At 39.3% G+C, this 17885-nt stretch overlaps 1 long non-coding RNA gene across 3 annotated transcripts in view; it reads left to right on the forward strand.

Annotated features, from left to right (window-relative positions):
- LOC111562273 overlaps window positions 1-17885 on the forward strand; it is a 34938-nt gene that overhangs the window by 11505 nt on the left and 5548 nt on the right. For 2 of the 3 annotated variants that reach the window (XR_002745367.2, XR_006584975.1), the window contains exons 3-4: window positions 5737-5831; window positions 16618-16785. This is a non-coding gene — a long non-coding RNA (uncharacterized LOC111562273). Of the gene's footprint in view, window positions 1-5736; window positions 5832-16525; window positions 16786-17885 lie in introns of all 3 variants that reach the window. The other variant, XR_006584974.1, reaches the window with a different exon arrangement.

Consider the following 17885-nt stretch of genomic DNA (forward strand, 5'->3'; position numbering starts at 1 on the left):
GGGAGACACAGAATCGGAAGCAGGCTCCAGGCTCTGAGCCATCATCCCAGAACCCAACGCGGGGCTCGAACTCACGGACCGCGAGATCGTGACCTGAGCTGAAGTCGGACGCTCAACCGACTGAGCCACCCAGGCGCCCCAGTTTATGTAATATTCTAAATCTTTTGTTGTCATTTCAACAATCTTCACAGCATTTCACCAGGAGTACATTACATTCCAAGAAACCACTTTCTTTGCTCATCCTTAAGCTGCTTCTTCTTCTCATCCATTCAACTGCAGCAATTCAGTCACATCTTCAGGCTCCAGTTCTAATTCTAGTTCTCTTGCTATCTCCACCACACCTGCAGTGACTTCCTCCACTGAAGGTTTGAACCCCTCAAAGTCATCCACGAGGGCTAGAATCAACTTCTAAACTCCTTTTCACATTGACATTTTGACCTCTTCCCATGAATCACAATGTTCTTAATGGGATCTAGAATGGTGAATCTTTTTTTTTTAATTTTATTTTTTAAAATTTACATCCAAATTAGTTAGCATATAGTGAAACAATGATTTCAGGAGTAGATTCCTTAATACCCCTTACCCACTTAGCCCATCCTCTCTCCCACAATCCCTCCAGTAATCCTCTGTTTGTTCTCCATATTTATGAGTCTCTTCTGTTTTGTCCCCCTCCCTGTTTTTATATTATTTTTGTTTCCCTTCCCTTATGTTCATCTGTTTTGTCTCTTAAAGTTCTCATATGAGTGAAGTCATATGATTTTGGTCTCTCTCTGACTGACTAATTTCACTTAGCATCATACCCTCCAGGTCCAGCCATGTAGTTGCAAATGGCAAGATTTCATTCTTTTTGATTGCCGAGTAATACTGCATTGTGTGTGTGTGTGTGTGTGTGTGTGTGTGTGTGTGTGTGTATACCACATCTTCTTTATCCATTCATCCATCGATGGACATTTGGGCTCTTTCCATACTTTGACTATTATTGATAGTGTTGCTATTAACATGGGGGTGCATGTGTCCCTTCGAAACAGCACACCTGTATCCCGTGAATAAATGCCTAGTAGTGCAATTGCTGGGTCGTAGGGTAGTTCTCTTTTTAGTTTTTTGAGGAACCTCCATACTGTTTTCCAGAGTGGCTGCACCAGCTTGCATTCCCACCAACAATGCAAAACAGATCCTCTCTCTCCACATCCTTGCCAACATCTGTTGTTGCCTCAGTTGTTAATGTTAGCCATTCTGACAGGTGTCAGGTGGTATCTCATTGTGGTTTTGATTTGTATTTTCCTGATGATGAGTGATGTTGAGCATTTTTTCATATGTCGGTTGACCACCTGGATGTCTTCCTTGGAGAAGTGTCTATTCATGTCTTTTGCCCATTTCTTCACTGGATTATTTGTTTCTTGGGTGTTGAGTTTGAGAAGTTCTTTATAGATTTTGGATGCTAACCCTTTATCTGATATGTCATTTGCAAATGTCTTCTCCCATTCTGTCGGTTGCCTTTTAGTTTTGCTGATTGTTTCCTTTGCTGTGTGGAAGCTTTTTATTTTGATGAGGTCCCAGTAGTTCATTTTTGTAGAATGGTGAATCTTTTCCAGAAGGTTTTCCATTGACTTTGCCCAGACCCATTAGAGGAATCACTCTCTATTGCAGCTATAGCCTTATGGAATGTATTTCTTAAATAGTAAGACTTGAAAGTTGAAATGACTTCTTTTTTTAAATTTTTCAAATGTTTTATTTATTCTTGAGAGAGAGAGAGAGAGAGAGAGAGAATGCAAGCGCATGAGTGGGGGAGGGGCAGAGCCAGAGAGGGACACAGAATCTGAAGCAGGCTCCAGGCTCTGAGCTGTCAGCACAGAGCCTGAGGCGGGGCTCCAACACACAAGCCATGAGATCATGACCTAAGCTGAAGTCAGACACTTAACTGACTGAGCCACCCAGGCGCCCCAAGTTGAAATGACTTCTTAATCCACGAGATACAGAATGGATGACACCCACTGATGAAAACATTAAATTTGTTGTACTCCATCCGAGTTCTCGGGTGATGGGTGTATTGTCACTGAACAGTAACATTTTGAAAGGAGTCTTTTTTCTGAACAGGAGGCCTCAACAGTGGGCTTAAAATATTCAGTAAACCATGTTGTAAACAGATGTACTTTCATTCAGGATTTGTTGTTCTATTTATAGAGCAGAGGCAGGAGTATATTGGCATAATTCTTAAGGACCTTAGGATTTTCAAAATGGTAAATGAGCATTGGCTTCAACTTAAAGTCACTAGTTGCATTACCTCTAACAAGAAAGTCAGTCTGTCCTTTGAAGCTTTGAAGCCAGGCATTGACTTCTCTCTAGCTATGAAAGTCTTAGCATCTTTTTCCAAGAAAAGGTGGTTTCATCCACATTGAAAATCTGTTGTTTAGTGTAGCCACCTTCACTAACTACCTTAGCTAGACTTTCTGGATGGCTTGCTGTAGCTTCTACATCAGCACTTGCTGCTTCACCTTGCACTTTGATGTTACGGAAACGTCTTCTTTCGCGAAACCTCATGAGTTAACCTCTGCTAGCTTCAAACTTTTCTTCTGCAGCATCCTCACCTCTTTCAGCCTTCATGGAATTGAAGAGAGTTAGGGCCTCGGAGACTCTGGATTAGGCTTTGGCTTAAGGGAATGGCTGGTTTGACCTTTTGTTCAGACCACTCAAACTTTCTCCATCACAGCAATAAAGCTCTTTCACTTTCTTATCATTCATGTGTTCACAGGAGGAGCAATTTTAGTTTCCTTTAAGAACCTTCCCTTTGCATTCACAACTTGACTGTTTGATGCAAGAGGCTTACCTTTTGGCCTGTCTCAGCTTTCAACATGTCTTCCCAAGCTTAACCATTGCTAGCTTTTGATTTAAAGGGAGAGATGTGGGATAGGACTCTTCCTTTCACTTGAATGCTTAGAAGCCATTGTAGGCTTATTAATTGGCTTAATTTCAATATTGTTGTGTCTCAGGGAATAGGGAGGCCCAGGAGAGGGAGAGAGACAGGGGAACAGCCAGTGGCTGGAGCAATCAGAACATACATAGCATTTATTGATTAACTTTATGCTCTTACATGGGCGTGGTTTGTGGCTCCCCCAAACAAGGGCAATAGTAGCATCAAAGATCACTGATCACAGATTACTATAACAAGTGTAAAAATAATGAAAAGTTTTAAAATATTGCAGGAATTACCAAGACGTGACACAGAGATATGAAGTGAGCAGATGCTGTGATAAATGGTGCTGGTAAACAGGGTTGCCACGAGCTTTCAATTTGTAAGAAACTCAGTATCTGTGAGGCACAATAAAATGAAGTATGCCTATACTTAATTTATCAAATGTAGCTAAATAACTAATATTAAGCAAAACTTATTACATATTTTATTATAGTGAAGGGGTAAATGGTGATACAGTTTCTTTTTTCTCTTTTTTTTAAAATTTTTTTTTTAGTGTTTATTTATTTTTGAGAGACAGAGAGAGACAGCATGAGCGGGAGAGGGCAGAGAGAGAGGGAGACCCAGAATATGAAGCAGGCTCCAGGCGCTGAGCTGTCAGCCCAGAGCCCAATGCGGGGCTTGAACTCACAGACCACGAGATCATGATCTGAGCCGGAGTCAGACGCTCAACCAACTGAGCCACCCAGGCGCCCCAGTTTCTTGATCACATCTATTTTTACAGGGAGAAAAAGTTCTATCACAAAGTGAAAGGCTCAAAACTTTTTTTGTAAGTTTATTTATTTTGAGAGAGAGAGAGAGAGAACGAACATGAGTTGGGGGGAGCAGAGAAAGAGAGGGAGAGAGAGAATCCCAAGCGGGCTCCGTGCTGTCAGCATGAGCCTGATGCAGGGCTCAATCCCACAAAGAGCGAGTTCATGACCTGAGCTGAAACCAAGAGTCGGACACTTAACTGAGCCACCCAGGCACCCAAGGTTCAAAACTCTTTAAATGATGTAATATTTGTTCTAGGATTGATCCTTTTACTCAAGGCATAGTTTCTGTTGCATCTTTCTAAAGTTCAATTTCTGGGAAGTTTCTCATGTTCCTTTTTTTTTCAATTTTGGAGGACATGAACATCTTCCATGGAGTAGGTTTGCCTGACCCCAAAGCTGTGTTCAGAGAGCTCCAGTTGGGTTAGAGCATCATTTTCCCCACCCTCTCTAATTCTCTCCTTTTGTCCAAAACATCTGCAAAATTTTCCAAACTTTTTTGCTATCAGTGATTTCAGAATCAATACTTAGAAAGTGTCTTGGCTTCCATTTTTTTCTCTACACTTCTCCATATTTTAGATTATTTTTCATAGTCTATCTCATGTAAATCATACTGAACAGTTTTTAAACAAGTAAACAATTGTCCCTCCCTAGAGCCTTCCTTGTCTTTCCACCTCTCACCTGCTCTCATCTATAGCCAGCTCTGGTATCACAGCCTGGGTCAATATGAAAAAGCCAACTTCATACTCAGTTAGATACTCATCACATACAGTTTATGACAAAATCATCTATTCCTCATGAACAGTGTCACCATTTTGACCTGTATTCACAGTCTCATAACTGAAGATGTGGTCAAAATAAATTTCCCCATGGAACTTACTGGGACCCCTTCCTGGAATTCACAGAATATGCTTCATTTTCTTTGCTAATTATAGTCGCACATATATAGTGATTATTCATACTTGTGTGCCAAAATTTTTCCTATATCTTCCTTCTGTATATCTTCTGAAGTTCCCTGGTCTTTACTAAAACTGTTTTCATCACAGTTGACCTGGTTTGAAAATCAGTAACTCTGTTATCTTATTCTTCATCAATCTGTGTAATGTGTTTTTTTGTTTGTTTGTTTTGTTTTTGTTTTTTTTTTTAACTAAAGGAAAATTATAGACATTTCAGTACCATGAGTTTCTACCATGTTGGCACTAGGGTCATAAACCATCTGAGTTTGTCTTGAACTAAGCTGGTTTAAGTAATGAAAGTTATGTTTCCCAGACACCCCTTTCATGACACAAAAACTCTGTTTTCTGTAATGGTTTCAGAAAGTTGGAGGAAAACTCTAAACTGATATAGCAGCCCTCAAAAATAGGTATGAAAAAAACCATTATTTTTAATGTAAAATGAATACAGTATAGATTACCTTCCTTCTTTAGCCACTGCCACTGTTTCACCCCTGAGCCCTGATGTTCGTAATCACAATTTACAGTTCATAGTAATAAATCACCCATTGTTGCATCAGTCTGAGTGATATGTCTTAAGTACACAAATTAAATGCATTGTACTCACGAGCATTACCTATCCATCTTTGACTTTATTGTAGATTAACTACTGTGCGTGGTTTTGAGATAGTGCTAAATTTTTTTGTGAAAAAATTCTAGCTGATAATTTCACAATTTAGTGAATGGTATAACACTCACAGATCTAAAGCAGCTCAGTGAACCCAAGGCATAAGAATCGTGAAGAAAACTATACAAAGTCACACCATTATCAAATTGCTTAAATCCAGTGATAAAGGGATATCATAAGCAGAAAGAAAAAGGATACATTATTCTTATTCTGTCACAAGAATTACAACAGACTTGTCAGAGGGGAAAAAACACAACAGAAGAAAGTAACTTCTTTAAAGCATTAAAACAATTTTTTTTAAGTGCCAATCTACAATTTACCCATCAGAAATAAATTTCAAAAGCAAAAGTGAAATACATATTCACCTTACTCTCTTATTACTTATGCCTACAAAAGGGGAAGGAGTTTATTACCAATGGAGCTGCGCTGCAAATGTTAAAAGAGGTCCCATAACCACGAGGAAACTATAGCAGATGGACATCTGGAAAATGGTAAATACAGAGACAAATGTAAGACTTTTATCCCTTAATATTTAAATATCTGTAGGAGATAATTGACAACTTAAAGTGAAAATAAGGACATATTTGTGGGTTTTATAACCTATGTCAAAGTAAAATGGGTGACAAGACCAGCACCAAGGCATGGATGGGGTATTTTTATACATGGAAGTGTATTTGTATATAGTTCTTAAACTGCCATGACTGTAATATAATAATAACTGTAGTATGTTAAAGATGTGTATTGTAAATGTTTGGCTAAGAATCTATCAGGATCTAAACCAAAATTACAAGCATAGTTAATTAAACATAAAGTATAATCAGAGGAAAAAGAATGCAAACAACAGATAAGCAAATAGAAAAGAGGAAGAGGGGCGCCTGGGTGGCGCAGTCGGTTGGGCGTCCGACTTCAGCCAGGTCACGATCTCGCGGTCTGTGAGTTCGAGCCCCGCATCAGGCTCTGGGCTGATGGCTCGGAGCCTGGAGCCTGTTTCTGATTCTGTGTCTCCCTCTCTCTCTGCCCCTCCCCCGTTCATGCTCTGTCTCTCTCTGTCCCAAAAATAAATAAAAACGTTGAAAAAAAAATTTTTAAAAAAAAAAAGAAAGAAAAGAGGAAGAAAGGTGTTAAACACAAACATCAGTAACAGCAACAAACATAAATGGCCCAAAAGACCCAATTAAATGTCAGAGATTGCCAGATTGGATAAAAAACAAACAAGACACAACTATATGCTGTCTGTAAGACACCCAATAAATATAAATAAACATTGCTGAAAAGTAAAAAGATGGCAAATAATATACCATGCTAATACTAACCGAAAGAAAGTGGAAGTGGTTATGTTAATATCAACCAAATTAGACACCAGAGTGTAGAATATTATCAGGGAAAGAGGGCCACTTAATAATGATAAAGGGTCAAGAAGATATCAAGAAGATAAAGCAATCCTAATTATTTGTGCACCAAATAACAGAGCTTAAAAATACTGGAAGCAAAAAAAACAAAAAAACAAAAAACAAAAAACACCTGATGGATCTGCAAGAAGAAACTGACAAATTTACAATATATTCAGAAATTTCAGTAACAGTATCTCCGTACATTTGGGGAATTTGTGAAGAAGACCGCTTTTCCCAGGTCATCATACAGAAATCACTGAGCTTATTCTGTCCCCAAACAAGGATAACATTGATCCTCTGCTGAGAGATGTTCCTAGGCTCTGAAAAATGAGGCATTCAGGTTGCTGAACTTGGCTCACAGACTCAGATAACTCAACAACCAGCCACTCCTGGCAACCTGTCTGGACCGAAGTGGCTGAACACACCCAGCAAGAAATTCAAAAAGAGAAGTGAGTCATCCCACCTCCACATCCCAGGAAGAATGAGGAGTTGCTTGGACTTAGGTGCATAGAACAGACAACCTCCAGCAGCTTCTATTCCAAACTGAGGCCCAGACACTTCAGGGCAGTTCCAGTGCTGGGCTCAGGTACTCACAAATGCTCTCATGATATCGCCCTGCTCCAGGCCTCCTGGGAGGGTACCAAGCTGCAAGGGGAAGGCCCTGGGAAAGGAGCAAGGGGAATGGGATGGTTTGCATCTTCAGTTTGGGGGTTCAATTTGATGCACGGAAGTTTAAGGACACTTCGAGATAACAAGGTAGGGAGCAACATGTTTATTCCAGGTTTTCTATGAGCATGATGAAGAAAACCAGCCCATTCAAACAAAATGCCAGAGACATTTACTTACTTATAAACATTACAGGCCTGGTAGGGATGTTGCCTAAACAATTTTCATTCAGTGAAACTGCTCTCAATGACACATAAAAGAAAAGCTCCCAATCACCAGGTCTCCATCTCTGTCGAATCCAGCGTTTGGTTGCTAGAAACAGAGGGGCTTACCCATCCCACCCTCTCTGAGAGGAACTGGGGAGAAGAGTGGAGGGAGCATCAGGGAAGTTTCCAATTCTGTCCTGCCCTTTGCAGCCAGAGCTGGAGGGAGAGGAGTGAGTTAAATAGGTAGTCACCTTCCTATGGAAAATTCTTCAGAGGAGAATGTCTCCCGGCACTGGTCTGCCACTGCCCAGAAACTGATCTGTTGATCACAACTGGAGAAACACAAATGACATGGGTCAGGCCCTGAGCCAGGATAAAGGTAATGACAGAGAGACAACAGGGTATTGATAAGGTTTTGTCAGTACTTAGGAATCACTCTCACCATTCCCATTCTGAGAAATTAATCAGACTCCTCCTCCTTTCCACTCTGGTCAGCCTTATCTCGTGGCTTGTCTAGATATACTGTACCCCAAGCCAGTGAGGGGGGCATTTGCATAGACAGTGTGGGATGCCATGGTAAGGAGGGATTGGTGATGTCCAGAAGCATGGGTTGGAATAATTATAGAGATTCAACATATACAAATAGTTGTGAGAATTCAATGAGATAGTTTGCACAAAGCAATAGTACGACACTTCATGTATAAGAAATGCTCGATACATCCTTTTTTTTAATTTATTTTTTCAATATATGAAATTTATTGTCAAATTGGTTTCCATACAACACCCAGTGCTCATCCCAAAAGGTGCCCTTCTCAATACCCATCACCCACCCTCCCCTCCCTCCCACCCCCCATCAACCCTCAGTTTGTTCTCAGTTTTGTTTTTTTTTATTTAAAAAAAAAATTTTTTTAACGTTTATTTATTTTTGAGACAGAGAGAGAGACAGAGCATGAACGGGGGAGGGGCAGAGAGAAAGGGAGACACAGAATCGGAAGCAGGCTCCAGGCTCTGAGCCATCAGCCCAGAGCCCGACGCGGGGATCGAACCCACGGACCGCGAGATCGTGACCTGAGCTGAAGTCGGACACTCAACCGACTGAGCCACCCAGGCGCCCCTGTTCTCAGTTTTTAAGAGTCTCTTATGCTTTGGCTCTCTCCCTCTCTAACCTCTTTTTTTTTTTTTTCCCTTCCCCTCCCCCATGGGTTTCTGTTAAATTTCTCAGGATCCACATAAGAGTGAAAACATATGGTATCTGTCTTTCTCTGTATGGCTTATTTCACTTAGCATCACACTCTCCAGTTCCATCCACATTGCTACAAAGGGCCATATTTCATTCTTTCTCATTGCCACGTAGTACTCCATTGTGTATATAAACCACAATTTCTTTATCCATTCATCAGTTGATGGACATTTAGGCTCTTTCCATAATTTGGCTATTGTTGAGAGTGCTGCTGTCCTTTTTTTTTTTTTTTAACCAACATGGGGCTTCAACTCGGGATCCTGAGATCAAGAGTCTTATGCTCTACTGACTGAGCCAGCCAGGTGCCTCTTGATACATGCTTATTATTACACTTCAACTTTCTCATCTGTAGAAGATATTCATCTAACAGATGCAGAGGATTAAATGATATAATGTGAGTAAATTACCTAACACAGTGCCCAGCATACAGTAGGCATTACATAAGCTAGACAATAGCACAGGAATGTCAAAGGCCTCCATGCGTCTTTGAGAAAATGTGTGAAAACCCAGGGGTAGAGGGAAAGAGTAGGTTTTTCCCTTGAAATTTAGAATATTTAGATTAGGCAGGAAACTTGCCAAATTTCTGTAAAATTGACCATGAAATCATAATGGATTTTTAACGGAGCTTGAAAATCCAGCCTCTTCCAAATAATCCATGTTTTTATTTCAGAAAAGTTCCTACAATTGTTCACCATTATTTAACAGGAGACAAACAGCCTGAGAAATATTCTCTCATATCTTTTTTTTTCCTAAATTATGGAGAGGCATTTTGAATGATTCAATACATAAAAGCTTAACTACTAAAATATGCCACAAAGCAGAGCAGAGAAGTAAGATTGTGAAATGAAACAGTATAAATTATAAAATACCTTTTGAAATCCTTAATGCCATCATTAATGAGGGAACATTTTCTTTATGTACAATCTTTTCAAAGTGCCTAATTAGCAAATTAATACTACATGGAGAGAGCTCTTCTCAGCTTATAATTGTGACATTTGAGAATTCATATCCCCAAAAGATTTATATACTAGAAATTCTATAATGATTATTGACCTTCAAAATGAACCATTTTTTCTACACATTTGAAAAGATATGATATGAAATATATAACATATACCACAGCTTCCAATTTGAATATTGGTTATAGTCAGAGAGATAGAACCAGCCTCATATCTGCCACTTATTGGCTATGGATGCTGGCAAATGACATAATTTCTTTCATCTTCACAGTGCCAATGTGTAGAAAGTAATTATATCTACTTCTCAGGGTCATAATGTCACTAAAATGAAATAATATAGAGCTTGGTAAATAGTATTTAGCAAATGCTTGAAAATAAAGTGGTACTCTTCTTGTTTCCTTGATCAGATCAATACAAAAACCATTAGGTGAAGCTAAAGCAAGATAGATGACCACAGTGGGGTTAAGCGGACTCCTGTGGTGGCCCAGAGCAGGGTGTGAAGGCCCAACCAAGCTAAGCACAATGGAATAGTTAAGAGTGTTGGAGCCCAAGCCAGCGAGGAGGGCATCGCATAGGGAGTGTGGGATTCAATGGTAACAAGAGATAAGTGACATCCAGAAGAGTTGATCAAATAAATACATTAAAGTTTCTCATTCTTGAGAAGACAGTTTCAAATATGGAAAAGGAGAAAACTTGAAGGAACCCTATGGTATTAGACTGGAATTGGGGATATTAGCATGAACCCATAGTTTTCAACATAAATAGATACAGAAATATAGATGTAAATACATGTGTATATGTAATACATATATTATAATACAATTGTAATATATTCGCTAGCTCTGTCCACTGAAGACAGGAAGCAGCAAAACTCCGATAACATTCAGCACATGTAGCTCCAAGATCTTTCTAAAGAAAGAAAAGATCACACTCCCCTAAAAGGAACCAAGGTTCCTTGGAGAAATGGCTGACACCAAGTCTAAGGCAAGGAAAGTATAAGATGAGCCTGGGACATCTTGTGCCAGGAAGTAAAGAAATGCACAATGAAGTATGGAGACATGTCAGAAGGACTCTTTTGACTGGCCAAATCTGGAACCGTTTGAGCATCAAAACAAAAGGTGATAGTAACAGGTTGTAACCACTGAATAAAAGTAGGAATCCATGAGTCCAGACTGAAATAAATAAATGAATGGAGATATTAAAATCTTGATGAGAAACAGGATATTTACATAGTCTCAAAATACTTCCTTACAAAAATACTTATTAATTACAGTGGGAATACAAAATTACAAAGTGTAACTTTACAGTGGAGAAGCCTGACAGACAGGAATAAGTGACCAAAACTAACACTGCCAACTAATGGGACACATTGAAATTGTGAACCATCTGATAGAATGCCATGAGAATACAGCATCACTTCTGTGATATTCGTGGCAAAGGTGCAAACCTAAACCTAAGCATAAGAAAACATCAGACTAACAACTCACAATGAGGGCTAGTCTACCAAATAACTCGCCAACAATCTTCAAAACGCTAAGGTCATGAAAGTCAAGACTCAGGAAGTGCTCCACAGTGAAGAAAACTAAAGAGATAAGACAATGAAATGAAGCATGGGACACTAAGCCGGGTCGTTTTGCTGTGAAGGACAATATTAGGAAAATGGGTGACACTTGGAAGAGTTGGAGAGTTAGATGATAGTCATGCAGCAGTGTCAATTTACTTACCTGGATAGTGATGTCACGGTTACGGAGGAGAATGTTCTGGTTTGTAGAAAGTACACACTAAGTACTCAGGTAGTGAGGGAGTCATATCGGCAATTTAACTCAAAAAGTTTCAGGAAAAAATATGCTCTTTTACTATTCTTGCAACTTTCTGCATGTTTGACATTGTCTCTAAATAAATAAGCAAATCGAAAGTTAACAAATGAAGGAGGAAAACACTAAATCCACTCTGAAGGAAGGAAAAGGTATGTCAGACCGGTCACATAGTAAAGGGATGATATCAAACGAAACAGACACAATACATTTTAAAAGCTCAAAATTTTCTTAGAAGATCATAACAGGGATCGTTTTAGAAATGTATACCTTCTAGGCTTCGAATGACCGGGTTTACTGTTACGATGAATCATAACGCAGGAGTGCTTTAAATCTCTTCCCATCACCAGGCAAAATTTCTCTCCCCTCAGTGAAGAACACGAGAGGTTATTTTAGAAAAATAGTTTAGTGTGTCTCTGGCCAGCCTGCTTTGCTCATGATGACTAAAGAATTAGACACTGCTCTTTGTGAGGCCGGGGGTGTGGAGTCATTTGTGCCATGAAACATAGGGGTGGCTTGGTTAACAGGCTCTAATCATTAGCAGGATCCAGAACAATGATTTCCTTTTAATGCTTGAGTGAAGAGTGGGAACTCCTGGGCAGTCAACCCTCAAAAGTATGCCTGACACTTTCAAACTAAGCCAGTTCTGCTCATCATTTAGTGGCAACGGCCTTTGATAAATTAAAACGTTTTACAAGAATTACATTAAAACTTTCCAAAAGTTTAAAATAAACATCTTCCCTTGAAGAGGAGAGACATTGTTATCATCAATTAAAAAAAAAAAAAAAAAAGAAACAGAGGGAGACAAAAGAAGAACTCTAAGAACCAAGTAAGTTAAAAATTTGTTTAATTTTATTTTTGAAAGAGAGAGAGAGAGAAGGGGAGGGGCAGAGAGAGAGGGAGACACAGAATCCAAAGCAGGCTCCAGACACCGAGCTGTCAGCACAGAGCCTAACGTGGGGCTCGAACTCGTAGACTGCAAGATAAAGCCCTGAGCTGAAGTCCGAGGCTTAACCAACTGAGCCACCCAGGTGCCCCCCCTCCACCGCCCCCAAGTAAGGCTTAAAGGAGTAAAAGGAGAAACATTTCAGGATAATTAGAAAATTAAACTAAAAATGATCTGGTCTGAGGTAATATATTAAAGGCCTCCTATGTTTATTTTATACTAATGTGACCCATTTGCCCAAGAAATGTATACGTGTCCCTGCAGACACCTAAGACATGCAACGATTTTGGAGGTAAATCAAAGAGAAGAATTATATCAAAGTCACAGTGTCCATCAATAAATTGGAATTGTTACTAACAGAGGCGCTAAAGGATCTCCCACCTTTTTTTTCACTGCAATGGACAGAGTAGAACATGGGGAGCACCTGCAGGGTCGGGGGAGGAAAATCAGAAAATAAGGCAGCACTCTGGTATCCTATAGCCCTCCTGCTCTTGCTGGTCCCAGTGGACCGGTGACATTCCACAAAAACATCTTGATCACAACCATTTTTTTCTTGAAAGAATTTTGGTAAGGAACATTACAAAAATTGTTTTTATCACTTTCCTCAACCTTATCTTGACAGATTAAGTACACAGTTAATTTTGTCAGGAGACACTGGGTGGCTTACCCAGGAGAGCGAAGGCAGAGAAACTTCTTCATTCAACACATGAGAGGAAATAGCCCAAGAAACGCTCTTTTCTGACATAGACGGTGAAATTTGTCTTTACAAGGAAGTCGTGTTAAAGGCTGCATTCCTGTGATTTTCTTAGGTGCCTTTCAAGGCCTTTGCACAAAGCCTTGGCTCCACACCTTGTGCTTCCAGCCTCAGTGGCCCACCCTCCTGGGACTGACACATTTCTGGAATGTTTTCAGTTGGGTTTCTGAGGATTCCTGTGAGGAGGAACATTGCCCCAGTCATTTCTCGGGACAGAAATTACTGACCTTTCTGGTTTTCTATCAGAAGAAAAAAAAATTTTTTTTTCACATGGCTCTAATAGTTAGAGACTATTTTTGTAAAAATACATAAACAAAATTATTGGGTTTTGCGGGTACTGAGGACCCTGAGAAGCAGTGGAGACTTTTCAAATACCTTCACATATTTAAAAAAAATGAGACTTTCTTCCATGATTTGATGACCAAGAAGTTGTGTTCTTGAGTATGTTTGAAGTAGAAGTTTTAAAATATATTTTGAGGTGTTTTCATTTTTTTCTTCTTATTTTAATATTTTATTTTTTAATGTATTTTTATTTTCGAGAGAGGGGTGGAGGGGCAGATAGTGACGGGGGTGGAGGCTCTGAAGCAGGCTGTGTGCTTGACAGCAGAGAGCCCAACGCGGGGCTTGAACCCTCAAACCTCAAGATCATGACCTGAGCAGAAGTCGGATGCTTGACTGAATGAGCCACCCAGGCGCCCCTATTTTTTAAACTTCAACTTTTTCAACCTAATTTTTACTCCCCAATGTCAGGTAGAAAACTGCTTTGGTGCCTAAACATTGAGTTACCAGAAATATTTAAGAAGAAACTTGCAGTAGATGTTTAGAGAATATTTTGATGAGGGAAAAATCGATCAAAATAATTTTCTAACAACAGCAGATTTTACTGAACAGGAAGAAATTTTTTAAGTAAAATATTTATGTGAAACCTCTTAAACTTCTAAACTCTGAATAAAAGACATGGGAGTATTTAATTCATTCATTCATTCATTCATTCAAATATAGAATTTAATATTTATTTTTCTTTTATTAGGGAGAGAATTTTAAATTCTGTTACCTGTAGCTGGGTAGCTGGAGACCTCTGGTCATTAAATTGGCTGTTTTGTACATTCTTTTTTTTTTCTTTTTTTTTTACTTTTTTTAAATATGAAATTTATCAAATTGGTTTCCATACAACACCCAGTGCTCATCCCAACAAGTGCCCTCCTCAATGCCCATAACCCACTGTCCCCTCCCTCCCACCCCCCATCAACCCTCAGTTTGTTCTCAGTTTTTAAGTCTCTTATGGTTTGGCTCCCTCCCTCTCTAACTTTTTTTTTCCTTCTCCTCCCCCATGGTTTTCTGTTAAGTTTCTCAGGATCCACATAAGTGTGAAAACATATGGTATCTGTCTTTCTCTGTATGACTTATTTCACTTAGCATAACACTATGAAATACGGAGTTTTGCAGCAACATGGATGGAACTGTTCCGTACATTCTGAGCCTTTTCAGAATTAGCCTAAATTGAAGACAGAGCTAATTATCTCACTCAGCATGATATCTCACTTATCATGGCTATGGTTCAGGAGATCCCTTACGGGACAGAAATCTATGCCCCTCACCATAACACTATGAAATACGGAGTTTTGCAGCAACATGGATGGAACTGTTCCGTACATTCTGAGCCTTTTCAGAATTAGCCTAAATTGAAGACAGAGCTAATTATCTCACTCATTATCATGGCTATGGTTCAGGAGATCCCTTACGGGACAGAAATCTATGCCCCTCACCATACTTCGTATCAGAATCCATGTAAATGATTTCATTAAAAGTAATGTTACTTTAGTAAGCTTACTGTATAATTCTCTTAAATCTGCCAAATGTTTCTCAGACAGGGGTGGGGCCACACAATGCTTTCCGAGCTGATTAGATGAGACCAAAGGGGCGGGGCTGAGCCTCACTCCCAGCCCCACCTTCCCGCCCCCATCCTGACCAAGCTAAGGACTCACCTCCACTGTTTTTCTTAAGAGAGTCCTGGAAAAATCATCACTTCTTCCCCAAAGCTATTAATTAGAGAGTGGAGTGATTTGATAGAATTTAACACAAAATCGTTAAATCTATATTCCACTTCTTTTCTTGAAAAAAAAAGCGTGGCAGAAAATACAATCAACTCTTAGAACTGATATCTACAATTATAATATGTGATTAATTGGGACCAGAAGAATTTTAAATTAGAGATTCTATTTTTTCCTATGGTTGTTTTTCCTGGCAGGAATTCCCATCCTCTCCAGTTTTCTTTGTTGAAGTTCTTGTAAAAAGAATGCTCAAAGACCACAACAGATTTCAGGAATGTTACCTCTACCTATCATTTTATTCTTCTCCCAACCTGAAATACTATTTTTTGACTTAATTTTGAAATGGAAGTTTCAAAATATTTCTGGAACATATTTCTCTTTCCTTTAAATAAGGACTTAATTTCATCCTCAGATCTTAGGTGTAAAATAACCATTTTACAAAACTTATTTTTAAGTTTACTGAAACTTTGTATGCAGAGACTTTTAACAACTATATTTGAGGTATTTCAGTGAGGACCAGTACCTTAAACTGAGCCTTCCAACTAATTATGAAGAATAATAGATATCCTTAAAGAAATTTTGTTTTGTTTTTTGTTTTGTTTTGTTTTTTAATTTATTTTATTTTGAGAGACAGAGAGAGAGAGAGAGAGAGAGAGAGAGAGAACATGCTCGCACATGGGGGAGGGGCAGAGAGAGAGAGAGAAAGAGAATCCCAAGCAGGCTCCCCACCAGGGCAGAGCCTAATTCAGGGGCGGGTCCCACAAACTGTGAGATCATGACCTGAGCCGAAGTCGGATGCTTAACTGACTGAGCCACCCGGGCACCCCTTCTTGAAGAATTTTTTAATAGAATATTCAAATCAAATAAGTTTAAAATTCTAACAATTGCATGAGGACCAGGGAGACTGTACAATGTTTGCCACTTTGTTAATTCTCATCTTTCTCTCTCTCTTTAGTATATCAGTTATGTTCTATCTAATGCATTATAACTATTATTTGAATTATAGTTAAGTTTTTATTAAAAATTTTTGCAAGTACTCTGCAAATTACTATCAGAAATTAAAACCCTTTCGAAATAAGTACAGCATTTAAAGTTTTATTTTTTGAATATTATTATTGTGGTAAGAACACTTAACCTAATTCTTGTCTCTTTTCTTAGGTGTTCTAAGCTTCTATTTTACATGTAACTTTGGATACCTCAGCTCTCTCTGATTATTAACATCTGTTTTAGTCACATTCATCCTGCAACAGAATAAAACCAGACCATCTCAAAGGGCAGAGCCACCTCCTACCCTTTCCCACAAAGTGTAGAGATCGCTTTGGATTTACAGGAATTCATAGCCTTTGCCAAAAAACCTGCCTTTTTTCACAATGGATCGCCTATTTCCTCTACGAGTTTGGTATCTGTGCTGCGGAACTGTAAGTGAACGTCTTCCATTTTCAGAATTTTCAAAACTCACAAAGAACAAAGGCCTTTATTTGAGGTCTCAGGCTTGCAATTCCGGGAGCAGAGGTTCCAGCAGCCACAGTACCCCACTTTTGGGGTGAAAGCAAAGAGTTTTTCTGAAAAAGAGGAAGGGGGGCAATTACATGACTTGCGTAAAAGAAGAGAAAAAAATGTCGGCTGGTACTAACAAGCTAAGTTGCTTTTGGCTACGCATTCTATTGGTGTCAACAAACAAAACCGTGCCTGGTAGGCATTTCTTAACTGTTCTGTCTTCAGAAAGCCCACAGTCAGCAGTGGGATCATCAGGATGCCCCACTGACTTTACAAACAATTACTTGTGAAACAAGTGACGCTTCTAGACCATTCAAGGGTCTTTTTGCCCGGTTCAAGGAGTCCACTAGCGTTTGTTTTAGAAAGGAAAATGGAACTTTATCTCAAAATGGAGTCTTCCGTGTCCAGGAGTTTTATACAATTCCACAACCCGGACTCCTAGAACTTGTCTCAGGCTTTTTTCCTAGGCGACTCCTTGTTCTTTGCCATCATCTCATTATCTTCCCAATATGCTGACTGACTTCTGCATGTCGCCATACTTAAGATACTAGTTTTCATTTAGACTTTTCCATCTGCATGGGAGGAACATTTTCCCTGTACACTTCTAGGTTTTTTTGGCTGGTCTGAGAATTAAACTGGCATAAAACAGATTAACAAACAAAACTTTAATTTCATACGTACAGGAGCCCCATAAAAATACAGATCCAAGGGCAAGTCGGGCAGTTGAGGCTTCTATGCCATCCTGAGCCAAGGACTGGGCTAGGGGCCTGGGGCTTCAAAGGGGAGGAGGGTAATTCACAGGACTGTAGAAGAATAGACGTTTGGTAATTAGATGTTTGCCCTGCCACAGGGGAAGGTCATTCAGATAAACATAATCTGTGGTAATAGCTCTGTTTCTAGACCAGGCCCCCTAGCTAAATTCCTTTAGGTAGTTAAGGGAGAGGTAAAAATTTTTTTCCAATCTGCTGGGTTTTGATTGCCTTCAGGTCAAAATAATCCTTATGCCAAAGTGATATATTTT

The sequence above is a fragment of the Felis catus genome, chromosome A1 (assembly GCF_018350175.1).
Source record: "Felis catus isolate Fca126 chromosome A1, F.catus_Fca126_mat1.0, whole genome shotgun sequence".
Classification (NCBI taxonomy): domain Eukaryota; kingdom Metazoa; phylum Chordata; class Mammalia; order Carnivora; family Felidae; genus Felis; species Felis catus.